The 24,895-nt window shown below is 43.3% G+C and overlaps 1 protein-coding gene across 5 annotated transcripts in view; it reads right to left on the bottom strand.

The window, feature by feature from the left end:
• The window catches only part of SLC8A3 (solute carrier family 8 member A3), a 204,774-nt gene that overhangs the window by 155,298 nt on the left and 24,581 nt on the right, over window positions 1–24,895 (bottom strand). For 3 of the 5 annotated variants that reach the window (XM_082451595.1, XM_082451590.1, XM_082451594.1), the window contains exon 1: window positions 4,131–5,005. The gene's annotated coding sequence lies outside the window, so the exon portion shown is untranslated. Of the gene's footprint in view, window positions 1–4,130; window positions 5,006–5,053; window positions 15,700–16,026; window positions 24,592–24,895 lie in introns of those variants that run through there. The other 2 variants (XM_082451591.1, XM_082451593.1) reach the window with 2 other exon arrangements.

Below are 24,895 nucleotides of genomic sequence, written 5' to 3'. Positions count from 1 at the left end.
AAGCACTATTTGTCATTCAGCTATCAAGGCAGTAAATGCTATCTGGCCCATCCCAAGAGCTGTTTTCTTAATAGACACAACTCTGTATACCACATCTGAATACACTTGATTCAGGAATTAGCCTTTATTCACTCTCCATATTATAAAAAATATACATATACATACACATGTGATTCTTCCTATCTAGATGTCTTGTTCGATAGTCCCTATGGACTCCGATATGGATCTAAATCCATTACCCTCCTGCTTGAGACCTTCCCCAGCCCCCAGAGACCTCAGATCTTTGGGGGTCTGCCTTGCTGGGCAGCTCAGTCGACCAGGAAGTGTGTCTTACAACTGCTGGAGCCATTTTTCCTTTCCCCTGAGGCGTCCTGCCCAGTGCTGGGTTTAGAGTGCCATCCAAAAAACAAATAGACAGGGCTTCCCTGGTGGCGCAGTGGTTGAGGATCTGCCTGCCAATGCAGGGCACACGGGTTCGAGCCCTGGTCTGGGAGGATCCCACATGCCGCGGAGCAACTGGGCCCGTGAGCCACAACTACTGAGCCTGCGCGTCTGGAGCCTGTGCTCCGCAACAAGAGAGGCCGCGACAGTGAGAGACCCGCGCACCGCGATGAAGAGTGGCCCCCGCTCGCCGCAACTAGAGAAAGCCCTCGCACGGAAACGAAGACCCAACACGGCCAAAAAAATAAATAAATAAATAAAAACATGTCAATTCATTAAAAAAACAAACCAAAAAAACCAAAACAAATAGACAACCACACATAAACCAATCTCATTAAAGAAAATAGGGAAACTTCTTCCTAGAAGGACAGCTCTGGCTTGTACACTAAAACAGAAAGAGGGACCCCCTAACCCTCCCTCAGGCCACCAGGATGACCATGCGCTTGGGTTTCTACAACAGCCCCGAACTCCCTACCTCCCTCTCTCTACACTCTGGTCTCAACATGCTATCTAAAATGCAAATCTGACCACGCACTACAGTTCTAAAAACCTTCCTAAACCCCCTGGAAACTCAGTGGAAATCCTTAGCATCCAGTACAAGCCCTTCAAGGTTTGGCCCCTAGAGCTTCTCTAAACTCATCTCCCCGAATTTTACCCTCAGTCTTCAGTCATTTGGAAGGGCTCTTGTCCACTTTAGGCCTTTGCATACTGATCCCTTCCCTCAAAGCACTTTCTCCACCACCTCTCCCCTCCCTGCTTTCACCAAAGCCGACTCCTCCCTATCCTGTCTTTCTGGAATTAACTGTCCCTAGAAGTTCTCCTAGGGACAGCACCCGGGATTTACCCTCCCCTGAAAGGAATCACTTTATATGTTAATTATGTGTTCCCTACTTGGTTACCCCTGCTGGAACGAATGTATATTTACGAGGAAAGGGACCATTCTATTCTATTTGCCTCAGTACCTAGCAAATGCCTGGCAGAGTAGGTTGTTGAATATTTATTGAATAAATAACTGACTGAATGAATAAATGAAGGCTTTCTCTTTTGGAGTCTTATGTATTTCTGAACCTCATCGAATGTTTGAACTTCTAAGCAAAGCAACCAGGCTTGAGCGCAAAGGGAGTTATTCTCTCTTCTTATCTGACCTTGGTAGCTTGAAGAGAAGCCAAAATGTGTGACACATTCCCCCAAATCCATACTGTGGGCAGTGACTGGACCATGCAGGCTGAGGAACAATGCCCACAATGACTACCCACGGACAATAGCAGCAACTATGCCAGGGACGGTACAAGGGACCGCCTCGCACAGGGACAGGGCAGGGCTGGGTCAAAAGGACACTCCCTCGGCTTCAGGGTCCCAGCCCAGGGACAAGCCCAGGGTAAGGGCGTGTTTTTTACAGGGTCAGTTTGCTAACCCTATTCTTCCTTCTCTGACCAGGAGACTCTGGGGTGCAGTGCAAGAGACGCCCAAGTAGAGATCAGAGGGGCAGGAGCGGAGAGGAGAGGTAACTTATTCCTCCAAGTCCATTCATTCACCCAGCGTTGACTGAGTAGCTCCTCTATGCCAGGCACAGTGCCAGGCCTTGGGGATACAATTGTGAATAAACACCAACTATCTTTCCTCCCTTCATGCAGCTTACTGTCCAGAGGCGTGACCGGCATTACTCAATCATATAAGTAAATTGAATGTGCATCTTTAAATTACTTCAAAATATTAGGTTCAAGTTTTGAGTGTGTAAAATAAGGGGATCTGGCCTAGTCAGGGAAGGTATGGACGGCTTCCTTGAGAAAGTCACCAATGAACTAAGGGCTGAAGTACGAATAGGAGTACATTAGAGAAGGACGGAGTTGGAATTTAGGAGTGGTGGAAGAGCAAAAAAGCATTCCAGGTGGAGGAAACTACATGAACAGCCTTCCCACCTTCATTAAGTTCGAGAACCACTTCAACTAAGTTCAGTTCTACAGGTCCCACCTTCTTCTTTTCAACCCCGTATCTATATTTTATTTAAAGGAAAAGGAAGTTGTGGAGTGGACTTGTACGTGCAGACTGCAGACAGGAATTGCAGACTGCAGGGAGGGGTTGGGGGGCCACACCTGGTCACACCCAGCTCTGATGCTCAACCGTCTTCACTTGGAGAGCTGCAAGGCATGAAGGGGCAGGTTCCTCTCAAACTTGGATCCAGTGAGGCCGGCAACAAGAAGGGCTGGCAGGTGGACAGGCGCCCAGACAGAGTGAGCTGATCCCCTCTGTCAGGGAGAGCAGGGCGCAGCAGCTATATTTGAAAATCGAGGTAAACAAGAGCTCAGCTCGAGTGGACAGGGCACAACAGCTGCGGAGATTAATCACACGCGGCTGCGAGGCACCGGGTCGCCCCAAGGCCCAGAGGCTTCCCTTTCGTGTCCCACCAGGAGGCCGGATGTGCTCCTATCACTTACCCACAACTCCCTCCGCTTGGGGTGTTTCTCCCCCACCTAAGAGCTTGGAGCCTTGCTCCCAGCTGCGGCCTGCCTTTCTGCTAAACTAGCCCCAGTTTCAGTCTTTCTGCCCAGGGGACCGAACCACCAAACCTTCTGGGTTTGTCTTTTAATCATCAGGAGCTAGAGAGCCAGAGAGTGAGAGACAGAGAGAGACAGGCGGCAGGTAGGCGGGTAGGGCGCGGGGAAATTTATGGCACTGCATTAAAGGCGTTTGTTCTATTTAAAGCCCCCACCCCCTCCCTCCACGGTTAAAAATAAAACGCAATGAATAAAGAGGAAAGATAGCTTTTTTCCCCCCCCGGAACAAATTGCTTTCTTCATCTCCTCCAATGGCTCGGGTCCTCGGGGCAGGTCAGGCAGGGTCTGCAGGAGCAGGCTAGCCTCTGAATGAGGGCCTGTGGCTGTGTGCATGCGTGCGTGTGTGTGTGTGTGTGTGCGTGCGTGTGTGTGTGTGTGGTGGTGAGGGGTGTGTAGGCGGGGAGAAGGGGGTACGGATTAGGGCGAGGTAGTTACACACTTCACCGCTCTCCACCCGGCCCCGGCCCGCCCAGACCACCGCGTACGGCAGAACAGAGGCCGGGAGAAACCCTCCTTCTCCCCGCCCCCTTGGCCGCCGCGGGCGGGTGCGCTGGGGCTGCAGTTCCCGACCAGCGGCGGTGGAGTCCAGAGGTTGGGTGCGCGCGTGCGTTTGCACCCGCGGGCGCGCGCCGAGCGGGTAACGCGCTCCCCTCCTGGCCCCCAAACCCGGCGGGCGCTCACCGCCCCGGGAGCTCAGCACGCCCTGGCGCAGCCCGCACACACATGCACACATTCATCCAGCATGCAGCACAGCACTCAGCCTCCCTGACGCGCCCCCGCCGGTAACCCCACAAACCCACGACCCGACTGCACGCACAAGCCCAAGCATCTCTTTCTGCGCTGCCCCCCGCACCCCCCGGTAGACGCTCACTCCGCCAGAACGCCATCCCCCCCGCCCCCAACACCGCAGGCAGCCCAGTACACTTTCCGGGGCACCCTCCCCCCGCCCCACCTCTTCTGACACTCAACCCGCAGGAAGGCAGTTCATAGGAATGATCTTGAGAAAGAACTTAATTAGCACCATTATTCACAAGCAGGAACCCTCACGGGGATATCCCCAACCCCCGACTTCTGCCTCCCCGGCCTCGGCCGCCCGTTGAGGGGGAAGGGCAGGAGGCTCACCCCGTCACTCACCGTTTCCTCTCGATCTCCCGGGAGGGGTGGGCAAGTGAGGGGGGTGAGGAAGGTGCGCGATGCCCCCGCCGCCGGGCTCCTCACCGGCCGCAGCGGCTCATCGCCCCCGCGGGCTGCCCGCCGGCCGCAGCCGCGTCCGGGGCATGTCAGTCTGCCGCCGCCGCCCACCGGCCGGGCTCGTGGGCTAGCGGCTTTCAGGGAGCTGCGGGGCAGCGCATCCGGAGTGCGAGGGCTGGGGCCAGAGCAGGGGGCCTGGGGAGGGGTCCCTCGGCGCTGTTTTAAGGAGCAGGGAGAACCGCTCCGAAGACCCCCCCGGAAAACCCCGACCCGGGGGCGGACTCGGGACTAAGCCCCGAAGAGGCCCGGAGTCCCGGCCGCAGGCAGCGAGGGGATCCCTGCCGCGAGGGGCAAGAAGGCGAGCGGCCCGGCGCGCCCTGGCGGCTCCGAGGGCCCGGGGCTTGCGGTCGCGGCGCCGGGGCTTTCCCGGGGCTGGGAGCGCTCCGGCTCACCGCCTTGCACGCCGTCACCGCGGGACTCGTCTCGGCCTCGTCGCGCGGAGGGGACGCGCGGAGGGTCTGGTTTCTGGGCGAGCCGAGAGCTTTGCCCATTAAGCTGCAGGAAGAAGCCAAATCAAAAAGCCAATCTCCAAGCCTCCAAACCCAACGTCACCCTATCAGCTGGGAGCGAGAGAGCTGCACGGAATCACAAGCCGCGCATATTTATCCTCGCGCGCCGATGGGGGTAATTTTCAGAGAGCTTCCCGACCAGCAGCGAGGAAGCCGAGTCCGGCTGTCGCGTCCAGAGAGCCCCAAGGACCAAGTGCAGACGGAACCCGTAGCCCGCGGCCACCCACCCAATCTTTGGAGCCTGGCGCCCGGCGCCTACCGGCCAGGGGTAGTTCCAAGACGGCGGCGCGTCCTGACCTGGATTCCGTGGAGTCCGGAGTTCCGGGCAGCGGCGGGGAGGGCGGGCAGGCGGGAGCGTAGCACCGGCTTTCCCCTTGTCCTCAGGAGACGCCGCCTGCAATCCCGAAATTAAGTCTCTACCAAACACATCTGTGGTTTTTAAATATAGCAGGGGACGATTACCCAGGCAGGGTCCACCCAGGCCTAGGGGAGGAGTTGAGGGGGTATGGAGGGTGGCAGTGGAGGGGAAATAAAACTCTCTTTCCCCCCCCCCCCTTTTTTTTTTCCATCTGTACTTGGTGCAGAACTCAGTCTGTCATTTTCTCAACCCAAATCAAACAACAGCTGTGACAGACGCTTGGGTGAGCCCTGGTATGTTGGTTTTAGGGTTTTTAAGGCTAAAAATAAGAGGGGGCTGTCTCCCAAATTGCTGATTCCTCTGGGCCTGGAGTCTGGAAGAGAGATGGTCCTTTGATGCAGCAACAGAACTAGGGTTTGGGGCTTGGCTCACGCAAAGTGTACACACGTAGCCTTAAATCAGATGCCTATAATTTCTGCTATATTTGTCAGACTTGGTCCTGGAGGCATGCGGGGTGGGCAGGCCTCTCCTAAGAATGGGGTTTCACATCCCTAGTGTATGGATGACATTAGGCAGATCTAAAATAAGCATGGTGGCTGGCCTTTTGAGGAGACACTAGTGCAGATTCTGGGACAGAACATACGGGAGGGAAGTTGTTGCTCTCAGGCCTTTACTGCCTGAAGCCGAATATGATGGGCCAACAAGTGAGAATAATATACTAAGCAAGTGTTAGCACTTCCTTAGGGCCAGGCGCCCTGCTAATGAATTTGATTGCCGAATTTCATGTCATCCTCACAAAACTCTATGAGATAGGTACAATTACAAACTCCATTTTCTCTTGAGGAAATTGAGCCTTAGAGAGGTTAAATAACCATCCCAAGGCCACAAGCAGCAGAACCAAAGATTGGAATAAGGTGGAATCAACTGGAGTTTCACTGATAACTGCAACAGTATGTGCAAATTCCCAGATCCTTGGCTCTCCTGAGGACTGCTCTGGAACAAGGTTTGGTCCAAAGAGATTAAGTGGGCATAGGAGTTAGAGAGCGTCTGAATTTGGCATGGTGTGTGAGTTCTTTCCTGGTCCCTTGAACAATGCTACTTCAGCAAATCACGTGGTGGTTTCAGTGCTGAGTTTGAGTCCTGGATATCCTCAGTCCTAACTGAGCACTGTGATCGCAGATCCCTGAGCATTTTTGGGCCTTGAATCCAGTTAAGGGCTGAGACACTGACTCTGTAAGACTTCAATAACTTCTAACATTGTGGGATTTCAGCTTATGTCAATTGGTGGGATTTACCTTGTGTCTGTTTCTGTGGAGACCCATGATGCTGACAGGTCTATAGTCAAGACCAAGAGTTGGCTGGTGGGCCATAAATTGGTATGGCTTTTAGGGAGGGCAGTTTTGAAAGACATATCAAATTCCTTCAAAAATGTGAACCTCTTTTGCCTCAGTAATTTTACTGGTAGAAATTTATGCTGTGGCAATAATTACGGATGTGCTCAAATATTAGTTACAAGGATATTCATGGTAGTGAAATTTATAAGAGTGAAAAACTGGAAGCATCTTCATTTTCCAACAGAGAGAATTGGTTGAGTAGATCATGTTACATTGTCGTAATGGTGTATTCTACCACCATAAAAATGCTGAAGCAGTATTCTATGCATTGACATGGAAAGATTTTCATGATATGTTATTGAGAGAGAGAAAATAAAACAGAACGTAGAGTGTGATACTGTGTGTGTGTGAGTGCGTATGTGTGTGTGCATGCATATGCAAGCCCTGGCAGCAGAAAAATACCAAAATGGTAATGATGGTTATCTTTGGACGGTGAGATTACTGGTGATTTCTTTTTCTCTTTAAATCAACTTTATGAGGCATAATTACATAAAATAAAATTCACCTGTTTTAATGAGTTTTGACAAAAGTACGTACAAATATAACAACAACCCAAATCAAGGTACAGAACATTTTCATCTCTCCCAAAAGTCTCGAGCCCCTTGGCAGTTTTCCCCCACCTCCCCTCAAGTAACCATTGATCTGCTTTCTGTCACTATAGATTCGTTTTTGCTTCTTTTAGAATTCTTTTAGAATTTAGAAAATTCTTTTAGAATTTTCTTCTTTTTGCCTATTTATATCTGTTGCCATTTCTTCAATGAACATCACCCATTCACTAAAACAACATCAGAAACAATAATAATAGCATTGGTCTTGTCACTTTTTTTAGAACTATCCAAAAACCAACAGGAGCTTCCTCACCTTGTCACCTGGAGCAGGGCATTGCTGGGTAGGAAGGGGGGAGGTGAGGGAGGTGCCAAAGCGTGCTCAACCACTGCTGTAGGCAGAGTGACACGTGTGGGCTCTCTGAGCTCTAGGCGGACTGAAATAACAAAGCCCAGGTCTGCATCCTGAGCCTCCACGCCCTCGCCAGTACAATGGAAGTAATATTAATAACAATAATATTCTTCTCACGGGATGGTTGAGGATTCAGTGAGCTTACAGTTTCTGGTACAGAGTAAACCTGAATTCTCTTTCTTTCTCCCCCCAGCCCTGCTTCTCTCCCACTGTAAGTTCTGCAACCAAATTTCTCCTTTGAACACTGGACAGAGTTTCACTTTTTTTTCTCTCTCTACTACATGCATACTGGGTTGGAAAAGGGCAAATTTGATGACAACCTGCCTTTAATTTCTGCCATTGTTTCTTCCTTTATTTCTGGTTGTGCTAGATCTCAAGGGGATTTTTCACAGGAAAAACAGCAGGTCAGCGATTTATTGTCAGTATTAGCAGCAAGAGCCACAGATTTTATTTTCAAGTTGGGAGGAAACTGAGGCCCCAAGAAGTGAGGGGATTCGACCCCATCACAGAGCTCAGCAAGGAATAGATAGCATCTTCCCCGGGGCGGGGGGGAGATGGTGTTCCCCGCCCCCAAAGGCATATGTTGAGGTGGTGACCTCTAGGACCTCACAATGTGACTGCAAAGAGGTAATTAGGTTAAAATGGGGTCGTTAGGGTGGGCCTTAGTGGAATCACTGGTATCCTTATACGAAGAGGACAAAGACAGACAGAGAGAAGAGCACACGAAGGCACGGCAAGAAGGCTGCCATCTGCAAGCCCAGGAGAGAGGCTTCAGAAGAAACCAAACTTGCTGACCAGACCCCAGACTGTAAGAAAATAAATTTCTTTTGTCTAAGCCACCCAGCCTGTGGTATTTTGTTATGGCAGCCCAAGCAAACTAACACAGAATCCAAGTGTCCTGGCTGATTCTATAAGTCCTTGTTATATTCCAGCTTCAAGGAGTTACCTGGGGTCATTTGGAACCTTGAAACATCCTGGATTTTACAATTTAACAAAAAGGAAGCAAGGAAACCAGCTTTTATTTAAATACCTGCTATGACACCGTGTTGTGCATTTTTATATGTATTATTTCACTCAGTAAATATTTGTGGAACACCTTCTATGTACCAGATACTATTCTAAGGGCTGGGCATACAGCTGTGAGCAATGAAGACAAAAATCCCTGCTCTCATGGAACCTACATTCTAAAGGAAGAGATAGATGATAGAAAAAAAAAAAAAATGGAAAAAATACATAGTGCATGTCAAATGGTAGGTGCTGTGGGAGAAAAGTATAGCAAGGGAGGGGGTAAGGGGCATAGGGACTGCTGAGAGAGGGAGGGAAATTGCTAGACTCTTTAACTGAAGAGAGTCCTGGAAGCTTCACTGAGAAAGTGACAGTTGAGTAAGAACCTGAAGGCAGTGGGAGAGGAAGCCATGCTGATGCCTGAGGGAAGAAGGTTCCAGAACAGCAAACGCCAAGGCCGTGAATGAAGTAGGAGTGTATCAGACTTGTTCGGGGAAAGTTACTTTATTTAGACCTCAACTCCACCTTGAGAGATGCATACTGTCCCTTTATCTAGGGAAGAGGAAATCTCAGACAGGTGAACTGACTCCTGTCAAGGTCACACACACAAAGCAGGTACTGCCCTTCTTTCTCCAGAGGCTGGCAACACGATAGGGCAGAAGGGATGAATAGTAAGAAGGGGACATGTGGCTTCTCAGTAATGCCCCATCCTTTACCATTATGCCCCAGGACTCCACAAGTCGGGGCCTCTTGGTGCCTCTCCAAACATGGGGCCTCAGGTACTTCACAAGGAGCAGCCCTGCCTGCCTTGGCCGCCATTAGCTCTCCATCACACAAGCCATAGCGTTGTTGTCACAGGCCCCGCTGTACCCAGGTACCAGCATTCCGCGGCCCTAGGATTGTACAGTCTAGGAGAGTCAGAAGCAGACAACCAAGTTGAAGTTTCAAATAAGTTCTGGAGCAGCTCTGTAGGGGAGATAAAAGTTTAATAAGCAATATTTGATAATGGGGTAGTATAGTAATAATAAACTCCTTCCTATAGTCATAATTCTCCCCTATTGGTTATGTAATTTTTAACCTTCTTATAACTTATATTTCCAAAATTTGTCATGATTTTTTTTCCTTGAATAAATTTCTTTTAATTTTATTGAAGTATAGTCGATTTACAATGTTGTGTTAATTCTGCTGTACACCAAGGCAACTCAGTTATACATATATATTCTTTTTCATATTCTTTTCCATTATGATTTATCACAGGATATTGAGTGTAGATCCCTGTGCTATACAGTAGGACCTTGTTGTTTATTCATCCTATATATACTAATTTGCATCTGCTAATTCCAAACACCCAATCCTTCCCTTCTCCACTCCCCTTCCCCCTTGAACCACAAGGGGGTTGTCTGTGAGTCTGTTTCTGTTTCGTCAATATGTTCATTTGTGTCGTATTTTAGATTCCACATGTATGTGCTATCATATGAAATTGTCTTTTTCTTTCTGACTTATTTTGCTTAGTATGATAATCTCTAGGTCCATCCATATTGCTGCAAATGGCATTATTTCATTCTTTTTTACGGCTGAGTAATATTCCATTGTATATATATGCCACATCTTCTTTATCCATTCATCTGTTGATGGACATTTAGGTTGCTTCCATGTCTTGGCTATTGTAAATAGTGCTGCTATGAACATAGGGGTGCATGTATCTTTTCGAATTATAGTTCCGTCTGGGTATATGCCCAGGAGTGGGATTACTGGATCATATGACAACTCTATTTTTAGTTTTTTGGGGAGCCTCCATACTGTTTTCCATAATGACTGCACCAATTTACATTCCCACCAACAGTGTAAGAGGGTTCCCTTTTCTCCACACCCTCTTCAGCATTTATTATTTGTAGACTTTTTGATGATGGCCATTCTGACCAGTGTGAAATGGTACCTCATTGTAGTTTTGACTTGCATTTCTCTGATAATTAGCGATGTTGAGCATCTTTTCATGTGTCCACTGGCTATCTGTATGTCTTCTTTGGAGAAATGTCTATTCTGCCCATTTTTCGATTGGGTTGTTTTTTTTTTTTGGTTATTGAGTTGTATGAGCTGTTGGTATATTTTGGAAATTAAGCCCTTTTGGTCACATCATTTGCAAATATTTTCTCCTAGTAAGTAGGTTGTCTTTTCGTTTTGTTTATGGTTCCCTTTGCTGTGCAAAATCTTATAAGTTTGATTAGATCCCATTTGTTTATTTTTGCTTTTATTTTTATTGCCTTGGGAGACTGACCTAAAACACTGATATAATTTATGTCAGAGAATGTTTTGCCTATGTTCTCTTCTAAGAGTTTTATTGTATCATGTCTTATATTTAAGTCTTTAAACCATTTTGAGTTTATTTTTGTGTATGGTGTGAGGGAGTGTTCTAATTTCATTGATTTACCTGTGGCTGTCCAACTTTCCCAACACCACTTGCTGAAGAGACTGTCTTTTCCCCATTGTATATTCTTGCCTCCTTTGTCGAAGATTAATTGTCAATAGGTGTGTGGGTTTATTTCTGGGATCTCTATTCTGTTCCATTGATCCATATATCTGTTTTTGTGCCAATACCACACTGTTTTGATTACTGTAGCTTTGTAGTATTGTCTGAAGTCTGGGAGGGTTATGCCTCCTGCTTTGTTCTTTTTCCTAAGGATTGCTTTGGCAATTCTGGGTCTTTTATGGTTCCAAATAAATTTTAGGATTATTTGTCCTAGTTCTATGAAAAACGTCATGGGTAATTTGTCTTTCCCTTATTTCTTGAGATAGATACGTTACCACTGAATTTCCATCTTTCTTCTTTTTGAGTTCATGCTTATAGAGTTTTAAATTTCACTCCAAGCAGTTTTAGCTTTATTTTATAACATTTTATAGGTTGCAATTTTATTTTTCATTCAGTTTAAAACATTTTATAATTTCCACTGTGATTTTTTTTCTTTAACCCATGGGTTATTTTGGAGTGTACTTTTAAATGTCTAATATCTAGAAATTTTATCTTCTTGTTGATATCAAACTTAATTCCACTGTGTTTAAAAAACATTCTTTGTGTGACTTAAGTCTTTCAAATGTATTGAAACTTGCTTTATAACTGAGCATATGGTCATATGTTCCATATGCCTTTGGGGAAAAAAATATGTATTCTGCAACTACTGGATACAGTGTTCTATGTTTCAATTAGGTCAAGTTTGTTAATTTTCATATTGTTCAAATCTATTTTTCTATTTACGTTTAATCTGCATGTTCTCTTAGCTTCTAAAAGAAATATGTTCAAATCTCTCACTAAGATTGTGGGTGAGGTCTGACAATTTGTGCATTGTATGTTTTTAAGACTATACTATAAGATGTACCCATATTTAGAATTGCTATTATCTTCCCTTTTATTGCTAGTAATGCTCCTTCCTTTTAAAGTGTTTGTCTGATATTACTGTAGCTATATCTTTCATCTGTTGGTTAGTGTTTTTATGGTCTTTTTAATGGGACTACTTTTTTTTTTGTCAACCAAAAAGAATACCAGAAACCTAACAGCTCTTCTACAGAAAGAAACGTATAATAGAAGAAAGGACCCTGAGCTGAAACTCAGAGGATGTGGGTTCTGGTCCCAACACTCCTACTATAATATCCCCATAAGTAAATTGCTTAATCATTTATGGGCCTCTGTTTCCTTATCTGTCAAATATTAAGGTGATCATATCTATGCGTATAATTAAAAATCATAAATGCTATATAAACGTCAAATAATTATATATGTTCTAAGTAAAATCACACAAAATCAGAAAGCAGCTTGCCTCCATTTTGGAACAATGAAAAGGTTTGTCTTTTCACAAATTCGTTCACAAAAATTTTTTTTCACAAATTTGTTTTTTCACATACACACAAAATATATAGAATATTCTTGGTCAGTAGGTTCCCTATTCATCCAGGTTCCTTTGTCTCAGTTCAGCCCTCACATCCTCTCCCTTCCCTCTCTGTGCACTGTGACCTTGAGAATACTCAAAGGGATAGAACTTTGTTTATCTGCTATGGAAGCAAACAGGTCTCTTTAAGAGGAGCCCCTGAATTTCATGCCTTTGAAGACTCTCTCCTTGCTGTGTTCTTCCAACCCAAATGGGCCTCCCTACATGTCTATGGGAGACTTCAGCTAGGTGGAAAGGGCTGCTCTTGGAGTCTGTGTTTCTGCCGATGGCAGGTAGATGATGATTGTCACGGAATAAAAGAATGAATGGCATGTCAGTATTAAAGCATCCTCTTGGCCCTCTCACATACAGTTTCTTTTCTCGCCATAAATTGCAATTATTTTCTTGATATTTAGTGATCTTCTTTATAAGATATAAGCCCCTTCACCTAACATTCAGCACATCCTTTTACCTCTCACACAATTTCTACATTGGTTTATGAAGATTTTTGTCACTAGACTGTGAGTTCTTTGAGGGAAACTCTTTCCACAGTAGAATAACCCAATCTGTTTGCTGATGGCTAAAGGATGAGGGAGAAGGAGCAGTCTGGCATGACTTCCAGCTGTCTGGCTTGAGAAACTCAAGGGATGGCAGCACTGACTTAGGAAACATAGAAGGAAAAACATGTTTGGAGAACAAGGAGGGAAGGGTCATTTTGGACCTGATGAACCTGCGTGATGTTCAAATGGGCAATCTCAGAGGCAGTTGGAGATGGGTGTCTCAAGCTCAGGAGACAGGTTTGGCTGCAGACACAGATTTGGGAACCATCAGCACATAGGTGGTCGTTGAAGCCGTGGGAACAGATGAGACCCCCAGAAAGAGTTAGTTACACACTCTTTGACTCCATTTTTAGTGATTATCCCAGAGCAGGGATTAGCAAACTATGGCCTGTGACTGTTTTTGTAAGTAAAATTTTATTGGAGCACAGCAACACCTGCCTGTTTGTTTGTGTCTTGTCTATGATTGCTTCACATCACAACAGCAGAGTCTAGTAGCTGCAGCAGAGACCGTATGACCTACAAAGTGGGAAATATTTACTATCTAGCCTTTTACAGAAAAGTTTGCTGACCTAGAGACTACAACATGCACCCTTCCTTTATTATATATAATACAAATGAGGCCGTTGAGAATCCAGTCGTAAGTTTATTGCTGCTCTTTTGCAGTAAATGGATCTCCTTGTTGCTCTTAAGTTTTTCTGTCTTTGGTTCCTAAAAGTTTTACTGTGATGTGCCTTACAGTAAAACTGGGTGTGTGTGGGTGTAGCTTTCACTGAATTTATCTTATTTGGATTTTATAGAACTTCTTGAATTTAATGTTTTTAAATGATCTTGGAGAATTAGTTAGTATCCTCTTAATACTTCTGTCCTATTGTCTCTCTTCTCTTCTTTCAGAAGTCCAATTACAGGTGTGTTAAACTTTTTCAGTATGCCCCATATTTCTCCTATACTCTTTTCTGGATTTTCTGTTCTTTTTTATCTCTATGTTTTAGTCTAGATATTTTATACTGATTTATCTTTCAATTAAATTTCCATTTTTTTATAGATTCCATCTTATTATCTATTAATCACAGCTATTTTAAAGTCTTTGTATGATATCTCCAACACCTAGATTTCTTCTATTTCTAGATTTTGTTCCTCTCTCTCTCTCTCTGTATATATATAGAGAGAATGAGATATCTATATGTATATGTATATATAGATATACACATAGATATAGATATAGATATCAGTTTTTCTTGTCTCTTGGTATGCCTGGTATTTGTTGACCGAATGTTAACATTATGTGTGAAAAATTATAGAGTTAAGGTGAGTCTCTGGATTATGTTAGCTTTTTGAGAGAGGTATCACTTTTTTTGAGGGGGGGTGTGGGTAGGCTGTTAAGATCAGGATGAATCATCTCAATCCAGTTTGTATTTGAGTTTAGTTGAGACTGAGTTCCATACTGCATGAGGATTGGTCTATTTCTGGTCACTTTTATTACTCAAGGGTCACTTCCATGGTGAGCCAGGGACTTTGAAGTTTTTGTCTCCACATGGGTTAGACTGCTTAGAATTCTCCTTCATCTCTCAGTCTTGTAGTTGCCACATTCTGTTTAGCTTTTCAGTAGACCACACATCGTGGTTATGCAGAGCTTCAAGAAGAAAAGCACTAAAGAATTTAGCTCTCTTCTTGGTGTCTCCCTTCCCTCATGTTTTTTGACTCTTCAGGTCCTTAATGCCTTAGTAGCTCTCTATGATCTTCAAATCATAGCTAGAAGTGGAAATCACATTTTTTTTAATACAAAGGAAATGTATGCTGGCTCTATCAAATCAAATAATACAAATATATATAAGGAAGAGTTTAATAATTCCCCTTCCCCAACGTCTCCTTTATTGAAGTAACTAATGTTAAAGTCTAACGAGTATCCTTCCATTTCTTTATGCTCATATATGTAAATGTAGAGATTGTTGAAGACAGTTTGGGTTCGTTTTAAAAAATGGGATCACACATATACGTGATGTTGCAACTTGCAACAACTTTTTATCAATGTATAAAAATGTATTTAAAAATAACTGCCTAATATTCCACATATATGTCATATTTATTAAATCATTCCCCTGTTGATAGACATTCAAATTGTTTCTTTCTTTTTCCAACCACATAAATACTGCAGGTTATTACTACTTTCTCTATTCTTGCCAATCTAATAGGTGAAAAATGGTATTTCAATTTACCCCAAAATATTTAAAGAATTAAAAAAATATGTTTATTGAGTGTTTGCATATACTCCTTTGAAAATTCTTGCATATACTCCTTTGAAAATTCTTGTTTATATCCTTTGCCCGATTTCCGTTTCTAATGTTATCGATTTGTAGGAGTTTTCAATATAATTCATGATATGAACCCCTCATTTGCCACATGTGTTGTAAATACTTTTCCAAAGTCTATTTGCCTTTTAAGATGTTACTTATGGTATCTTTTCTCATGTAAACATTTTATATGCATAAAATGCCCATTTTTTCATTATGACTTCTGGATTCTGTGTTTTGCTTAAAGGCTTTCTCACTTCAATCTTATAAAAATGTTTTCCTAAAATTGATTTCCTAAAATTTTATATTTTACATTTATATATTTAATTTATCTAGTTTTTTGTTTTTTGTTTTTTTGTATGTGGTATGATGCATGGGGTCTAACTTGTTTTCCTTCAGATGCTAACTTCATCAACATAATTTACTAAATAAACTACCCTTTCCCACTTGGTCAAAAATTAAGACTCACCACCACTCCCTGGTGGTGCAGTGGTTGAGAATCTGCCTGCCAATGCAGGGGACACGGGTTCGAGCCCTGGTCTGGGAAGATCCCACATGTCGTGGAGCAGCTAGACCCGTGAGCCACAACTACTGAGCCTGCGCGTCTGGAGCCTGTGCTCCGCAACAAGAGAAGGCCGCGACAGTGAGAGGCCCGTGCACCGCGATGAAGAGTGGCCCCTGCTCGCCGCAACTAGAGAAAGCCCTTGCACAGAAACGAAGACCCAACACAGCCATAAATAAATAAATAAATAAATAAATAAATAAATTTATAAAAAAAAAAAAATTAAGACTCATATCTACTTGAACCAATTTTGGATTCTGTTTCATTGATCTGTTTGTCTATTATTGTGCCAAGCCCATAGCCAAGGCTTTCATCTTCCTGTAAAAATTTACTTGACTATTCTCAGCTATTCCTCCATTGACCTTTAAAATCATCATATCCAGTGTAAAAAATATCAAACTAGGATTCTGGTTGAAATTTCATTAAATATATATATTTCTTTGGGAAGGGTAGATATTGTAATGACATTATCTCATTCTATCTTAGGAAGTTGTCACTCCATTTAGATATCTTTTTTCACATTTTAATAAGATTTTTATAGTTCTACTTATTTAGGTCTTTTGCCTTTCTTGTGAACTTTATTTCTAGGTATTTTATAGTTTGAGGTTTTATTAAAAATGGGATTTCTTCCCCCAGAAATCTAAATTTCTGTTTATTAAAACTATTAACTTTTGTATTTTAATTTTGTATCCAGTCACTTTATTCAATTATTTTAAAAACAATAACTAACATTTATGGAGAACTAACAATGGGCTACACATTGTTTCAAGCATTTTAGTGCGTTAACTCATTTAATCCTCATAATATATCTATAAGGTAGATACTATTATATCATTTCTATAGATGAGGAAACGGAGACATAAAGTAGAATTTCTTAGTCTTCCTTGGAAAACAATCTTCTAATCTGAAAATGAAAATTCTACTATTTAGCCATATTTCTGATAATTTTTTTATCTTATTGTATTGGCTAAAACTTGTAAAACAGTGTTGAATAACAGGAGAAATAATACACATTTTTTGTCTTTTTTCTTATTTTAATAGAACTATTATAAATAGAAATTATAGGTAAACCCAAATGTACCCTGGTAATTTGATAAGGAACTATATGTTTTTCAAATAATGATATAATAATTATTATTATGATTATTATTAGGGAGTAAAGAAAAAATAAAGGGATTTATATGTGCAAGTATCTTCCATTTGTGAAAGTATCTTCCATCCTTAAAGAAATCCTTGCTCAATCCCACAGCCCTGTTAAGATTTCTTCCCTCTGTAAGTAACAGAGTGCCCAACCAAGAGCGGTTTAAACCATAAGAAGAAGTCGAAAGGAAAGTGATTTCAGGGTAATTCAGTAGCTCAGTAATGTCATCAAGGACGCAAGACCTTTCTGTAATTTCCGCTTAACTGTGATAGGGAAGAAAAATCTTACTCCATACTGGGTCTGTTTCTTTTACTTTAACTTTTGTATTCTATTTCTTTTGCTACAAGTTAAGAATGTTGCCTATAGTCTGAAATATACAAGATAGCCCATTCTCAAGTCTCTGACCTCTGAAGGTACAACACTTTCCCATTGAGATAGAGAGAAAGTTTTGCAGAACAGAAAATAACATTTGTCTTGTTGGAGGTTTATGGGAACATTGTTACCCAACCTACATGGTCGGCTGCAAGAACAAAGGATTTGGACACCAAGAAGTTTGCAACAACCAACCACACCTCATCCCTTTTTCATATAAAAAAGCCTGAATTCTAACTTGTGTAAAATGGTTCTTTGGGACACTAGTGCGCCATCTTCTTGGTCTGCTGGCTTTCTGAATAAAATTGCTATATTTTGACCCAACACCTCATCTCTCGATTTGTTGGCCTGTCCTGCAGTGAGCAGTATGAGCTTGGTCTTGGTAACAAATTTTGGCAAAGGCAGCCAGCAGCCTTGCTGCTCGTGGCCAGTCGGCTGGCCTGGTTGAGGAATTTTCGGGTAAGGCCCTAGCAGCTGCTGGGACCACTTGTCCTGAGGATCTTCCCTTCAAAATTCCCTGAAGTGGCACCAGCTACCCCAGCGCTTGGCAGTTGGAGCAAGGAATCGAAATCTGGGAGCCGACTGACTCAATACAGTAGGGCAAGTCGCTTTGGTGTATACAGCCAGAAATTTAGTTTCTTTCCATTTGGGTTTTTTTCCTCCAGAATAAACCAATTTATTTTGTATTTGAGTGGGTACCCTGTTGGAGAGAGGAAATAGTTGCTGGACTTTTACCCAATTTGTGAACTAGTTCATTTGTTTCTTTGAATGCTAGCATTTGTGTGTGCCATTTGTGTTTTGTCTTGTTTTTCTGTCTTTAAAAACTGCAGAATGTTTCAACTATCCCTAAAGAAAGTCCTCTGGGGTGCATTTTGGATAAGTGGTCTGATTATAGCTATGAACCCATGATTAAGAGAAAGATAATATTTTATTGTAACAATGTGGTGGCCACAGTACCTGTTAGGATCTCCACAAAGGGTTTATGCAGGGTTATCTTGGGACCCTGTGCACCATGTACTATCACCCTTGCTTTGTTAATTACATCGTTGTTTGCAGTCTCCTGTGTCATCAGTCTAGCCAGGGAGTCACATTGCATGGAGGTTGAATTGATGGTTCTTGTGATATGTAAAACCACAAGACCAAACTTGAGGGTTTGTTCTTTGGGTTTTCACTTCAATTTGTTTTGGTACCATTTCTCCATTTACTGCCAAATCAGTTTTGTGCTATTTAAAACTTTTACTGATGTCAAATGGAGGAAAGGAACAGAAACACACACACACACACACACACACACACAACGCTGTCTGTTCTTGTCTGAGAGTGGGACATTTCCACGGAGAAGGAAAAGGTTGCACTTGGTTTCTAAAATCACCAAAAGCCCCAGCCCAGAATTCAGCTGGGTTGGTTGATGCCAGGGTAAAATGGTTAGAGAGGATCAGTTGCTAGTTATGGTTTTACAATAAAACGCTGAGGAATGGTGGTCTTCAAATGGCTCTATATAATCCTACCATTAGAGCTATTCTGTGAAAAAGTGGGGAAGAATGATGAAATCCCCTTTGTGCAAGCATTTGTGCTATAACATCAGGGAAAATAAGAAAAGGAAGGGAACAAGAGTGACGATATATTGCTTCAAACCTTAACTTCTCTGGCTGAGCCGGCTGCCCCAGCCACTCAGCCACTATGCTAATGTGTCCACCCCTTCCACCACTTCCTGCTTCTATACAGCCCGCCCTACTCCCAATGCTGGGGCTCGGAAGTGATGGGACTGGCTCCCCTTCCTTATAGGGATCAATTGGAAAATCCTGTATTAGTTCCTGGGGCACAGGGACCTGGTTTGGTATTGCCATCTAAGACCTGACAGGACACCCTGCTCAGACCAGGAGCCACTCCCTTTGCAGGGCAATTTCCCCTATGCCACTACTCCATGGGGCCCTAAATGCAAACAGCCAGCAGGCTGGGTTTAACAAAATTCAAGAAATTCAGCAAAAACCAAATGAAGACCCCTCTGAATCTTTGGAAAGGATTTTTCAGGTCTACAGCAGATCCCAAGCCCCCTGAAAATGCTACAATGGTAAATATGAGGAAATTGCAAAAATTAGATGGTGCATTTGGAACAAACCCTTCTCAATTGGTAGATGTTGCTTTTAAAGTGTTCAACAATGGGGAACAATGACAGAAGATGCAAAATGGAACGCCACTCTTCTGGCATGGCATTGGATTCCCAGAGTAACCCAAAGAGAGGTAAGCCACCATTAAGGGAGGAACAATGAGCTACTGTAAGGAGGAGGGGCACTGGAAATAAGATTGTCCTAGGCTAAAACATAAGAAGGAAAACAATAAAAGAAAGATGGGAGCCTCTCATATGGTAGACAGAGAGCAACATTCTGATGATAAATGAAGAGGCCCAGAGGCTCCCTAGGACTTGAGGCACCCAATTCCAATTTCACCACAGGAGTCCTGTAACAGTGGGGAATGAGCTGATTGACTTTCTGATAGATACGGGTGCAACAGACTCTGTGGTAAACACCAAGGTGGCACAGAAGACATCTCAATCCATCCCAGTCACAGAAGTCTCTGGAGAAGTACAAAATCGTTTGTTCTTCCAACCTCTAGAATGCCAACTAGGGGACCTCACCCTGAAACATAGTTTCTTACATATGCCAGAGTGTCCAGTCCCTCTTCTGGGTGGATATCTCCCTTGTAAAGTTAAATGTTCAAGTAACTTTTTTTTTTTTTTTTTGTCAGAACAGCTTAACATCACAGTCCCACCAGAACACACTTTAAACCTACAGATGACGCTCATAGAAACCCCAGATAAGGAGACAGAGCTCTTTCCCCACGGAGGTGTATGGAAAGGTAAGACCAAAAGGGTGGGCAGACAGCACCCCGGGGAAGGCCAAAACTGCATGGCCAATACGGATCCCATTAAAAAGGATGATGGGACACCTAATCTAAAACAGTATCCTCTGAGGCAAGAGGCCCAAAAGGAAATTCAGCCAATTCTCAAAAAGTTTTTGAAAACAGGGCTGATTAAATCCTGCAGGTCCCCATACAAAACCCCTATTCTCCTGGTCAAAAAGTCAAACTCAGCAGAGTATCGCTTTGTCCAAGACTTGAGGGCTATTAATGAAGTAGTCCAAGATTTGCACCCTGTGTATGCTCTGCTCACAACTATTCTGGGAGAATACAGCTGTTTCTCAATTTTTGGACTTAAAAGATACTTTTTTTCTGCATTCCTATTTGCAGAAGAATCACAGCAGCTATTTGCTTTTGAATGATGGCAGGACCCAGAAACACAGGTGGCCCAACAGTATTGTTGGACAGTCCTGCCTCGAGGATTTAAAAATTCCCCTACCTTTTTTGGGGAAATGTTGGCTAGGGACCTTAGAAACTTAATATTGAGTGAAGGACTTCTACTCAATTTGTGGACAATTCGTTAGGGCGATTATCAAGCCAGGATAGGATCGCTTCTCCAACAGATTGACTTGTCAGAATACCAGCCATTGTATTCAGAAAGGGACAGAGAAAGGGCCAAAGAGTAGGGTTTCACTCTTGATCGCCTGGCTGGAAATGTAGTGCACAAGGAATTGTTTTGATCCCTGAGGCACTCCTGGACATTGTGCTGCAGCACATTCATAATAGAACCCATTATGGGAGAGATGCCACCTTAAATGGATTCAAAAGTATATAATGGGGCCTAACCTACAAAAGACCACCCAGCCAGTCACTCAGAACTGCTTAATTTGTGCTAAAAATAACCCAAAGACTGCTGTCAGACCTCTCCAGATGGGGCCTCAACACAGAGGAACCTGCCCCACCAAGAACTGGCAAATAGACTTCACTCAAATTCCTCGAGCTTCAGGAAATTTCAGATACCTGATAGTGCCTGTGGACACTTTTTCAGGATGGGTGGAAGCATATCCCACCCAGACAGTAAAAAGCCTCTAAAATGGTTAAAGCCCTCCTTAAGGAAATTATCCTCCAATTTGGATGGTCTAGCACCCTTCAAAGTGATAACAGGCCTGTTTTTGTCTCTAGCATAACCCAACAAGTGTCTAAAACACTGCACTTTAATTGGAAACTGTCTTCATCCTGGAGACCACAATCACAGGAAAAACCAAAAAAATGAATCATCCATTAAAAAGGAGCATTGCTAAAATATGTCAAGAGACTAATTTAACTTGAGATAAGGTCTTGCCAGTTGCCCTGCTATGGATTAGTGTGGCTTCTAGAAGCAAGCTTAAATTAAACCCTTTTGAAATATTGTATGGTAGGACATTCCAGGTGTCTGTCCGGGCAGGAGAATCTGTAGATGTCTTAAAGGACTTGACAGTCACCAACTATGTTAAGACTTTAGCACTATACTAACTTCCATTCATGAGTTTGCTTCCAATAGGTCTGCCTTCCCAAATGAGGAAGTCCTGCACCCCTTCCTGCCTGGGGATTGAGTCTTCCTCAAAACCTGGAGAGAACAAGGACCAGAACATCAATTTGCCACTAAGTGGATAGGACCATACAAGGTGCTATTGAACACTGACTCCTCTTTAAATTAGTGGGGATAAGACCATGGATTCACCATACCTGAGTATTACTCACTTTTCCAGAAACTGGATGGCATGAAGAAAAGCAGACTTGGTCTTATGAGCCGTTAGAAGGGCTTAAGTTACTATTTTGAGCCAAGCTTCCTATCAGATAAGTAATGATGACTTTTGCTCTGCTCTTTTGTTTCATTACACTGGTAACAGCCTCTTGTTGGAAAGGACCGAAGAGGGGAAATAACTCTACCCCTTCTATTAAATGTTTGGCAGGATCTAAAGATAACACAGAGCAGAGCATGCTGGATATCCTTATTCCAAGTGCTGGAATGTATGTATATGTTCAAGTGCTTGTCTAAGTACTGTGACAGGGCCATAAAAAGGGGAATCATGTATGCCCAACCAGAGACTCAGGAATACTTCCAGTCCCAAGTTGATCAATTCCATCCCACGATCACCCCCTCACTGCCCCCGTACAGCAGGAAGCAGCAAGGGCAGTCGTCACCCCTTTTCCCACAAGATTGCCAAATGGACATTTACAGTGGGAAATTGTAATAGGGAAGAACAAACCTGACTCCATATTGGGTCTGTTTCTTTTACTTTTACCTTTGTATTCTCTTGCTTTTGCTACAAGTTAATCACTAAAGGGAAGTTGCCTATAGCTTAAAGTATACATGATGGCCCATCTCCTGGAAGCCTGCCTCCCATGCCTGCGTGTTAAGCTAAAATATCTTTGTTTAAGCTCACAGGAAACATCCTGACCAGGCCCACCCGTAAGTGGCTGCAGGGAAAAAGAAATTAACATATCCCTTCTGAGTCTGGCTGGAACCAGGGAATATTTGCAACCACTTATCACCTTTTTCACTTTACCTCCTCACCTCCCCCTTTTTGTTGTAGGAAAGAAACTAGCATCCAGACCAGGGCAAGATGGTTCTTTGGGATAGTAGTCCACCATCTTCTGCTGGCTTTCTGAATAAAGTCACTATTCCTTGTCCCAACACCTCATCTCTCGATTTACTGGTCTATCTTGTGGCGAGTAGTGTGAGATCTAAAAAAGTTGAACTCACAGAACCAGAAAGTAGAATGATGGTTGCAGGGGTTGGGGCTGGGGTAAATGGAGAGATATTGGTCAAACAGTACAATGCCTCCTACCTCCTTGTTTGGCTGCCCTGCAATAAGGCCTGTTTCTCTCTGTAAAAGACCACTGCCTCAGTATTTGGTCTTTCCATTGTGGAGCAGGTCACAAGCCCACTTGCTCAGTTTCACTTCTATTTATAAGGTATAAGTTCTGGGAACCTAATGTACAGCACAGTGACCATAGTTACTAATACTGTACTGTACACTTGAAATTTGCTAAAACAGAAGATCTTAAGTGTCCTCACCACACACTCAAAAATGTATATATATTAAATCATCATGTTGTACACCTTAAAAAAAAAAACATGTAAACCTAAATATTTACAATTTTTATTTGTCAGTCAAACCTCAATAAAGCTGGCAAGGAAAAGCCCCAAACAAAACAAGAGCACAAGGAAGATACCCAGAAAAAGGTTGAGGCTCTAGAGGGACTCCCCAGGAGAAAGGTTGAGGGAATGAACTAGACATGAATAAAAGTACAAGAAAGTGAGGTAAGCAAGAGGGCTGTGTTCTTGGGCAGTGATCATGGTGATGACAGAGAGACACAAAAGGGAAACGTATTCCGCACCAGACTCGGAGTTATCACCCCTTAGTGAGGGGTAGTAAAACTACCACACAATCACCTTCAAAGGTGAGGTGAGGGGGATGATTTGTTCATTGGTTCATGGATGACACAACTACTTACTGAAAACTGACTATCTATGGGAGCGTTCTGGGTATGAAGATGTGCCAGTCAACAAGACAAAGTTCCTGCTCTCATGGTGCAGGAGAAGGGGGATAATCAGCAAATAAACTGAAGTGCATTTTTATGAAACTTCAGATGAAAATAAGTGGTATGAAGAAAACTCAGGCCAGGTGAAAGGTTAGAGAGTGGCTGTGGTGAGGATATTTTGGTGGCAATTTAGGTTGAATGCTCAGAGAAGGTCTCTCAGGAAAGGTCACGTTTGAGCAGCAGCTTCAGTGAAGTGAAGGAGTGAGGCTGGTGCAGATCTGGGGGCAGAGGACCAGTGCTGTGTTTGAGGAGTAGGCAGCAGCCACTAGAGCCCAGTGAACGATGGGGGGTGGGGGAGGGAGCAGCAGGAGACAACAGGAGACTTGCAGCTCTGGCTGCTGCTGAAGTCAGGCAGCCTGAAATCTCTGAGGCTTTTAGCTTGATTTCCTCATCCCTAAATTCTTTCTACATAAGATATCATATCATTCTTCCTCTTGGTGTACGTAGTCCTCTTCCTAATGGAGGGCTGTTTCCCATCTGCATGGCTTGGTTGCCCATCTACAAGGTACTTTGTCTATTGTATGTCTGTATGCTACAGTTTAGAAGTCAACAGAGCTAAAAATAACAAAGTCTCGCTGGAGCGCAGTGATGAATCTGCTAAATTCTGCAGAGAGCCAGAGGCAACAGGGAACCAGACAGCACAAGCTCCAAGCACCCTGGGCCGTCTCTTCCCGGAGAAATCATCACAAAACTTCTGGTCTTGATCTATTGATGAGTCTCCCTTTCACCAGTGAGAAATGTACTTCTTGATGAAAAGAAAACAGCTCTTGAAAGGTTTGCTTCTTCCCGAGGTGGTGAACAGCACCAGCTGTTGTAACAGTATCTTACTCTGTGATTCTGATTTTAAAGAGAGAAAAAAAAGAAAACAATAATATTTACCTAATTATGAAGCAATGCGTATTTATTGTTGGGAAATTAGACATGCAGAGAAGTATAAAGAAAAATCATCCAAATATCACCACCTGGACGTAAGTATTATAACATACATAATTTCATACAATTACACACTTAGTATGTATTTGAGTATAACTAAGCATTTGGTAGCTACAATTTTGTATCTTAATTTTAAATTAAGCATTATTTAGTAATCAGCTTTCCATTGATACTGCCTTTTAATTCCACAAACTGGGCTCTAGGCTCT

The sequence above is a fragment of the Balaenoptera physalus genome (genome assembly GCF_965194825.1).
Source record: "Balaenoptera physalus genome assembly, chromosome: 2".
Taxonomy (NCBI): domain Eukaryota; kingdom Metazoa; phylum Chordata; class Mammalia; order Artiodactyla; family Balaenopteridae; genus Balaenoptera; species Balaenoptera physalus.
The sequence above is the reverse complement of the archived record's forward strand: the minus strand, read 5'-3'. Positions and strand labels throughout refer to the sequence as shown.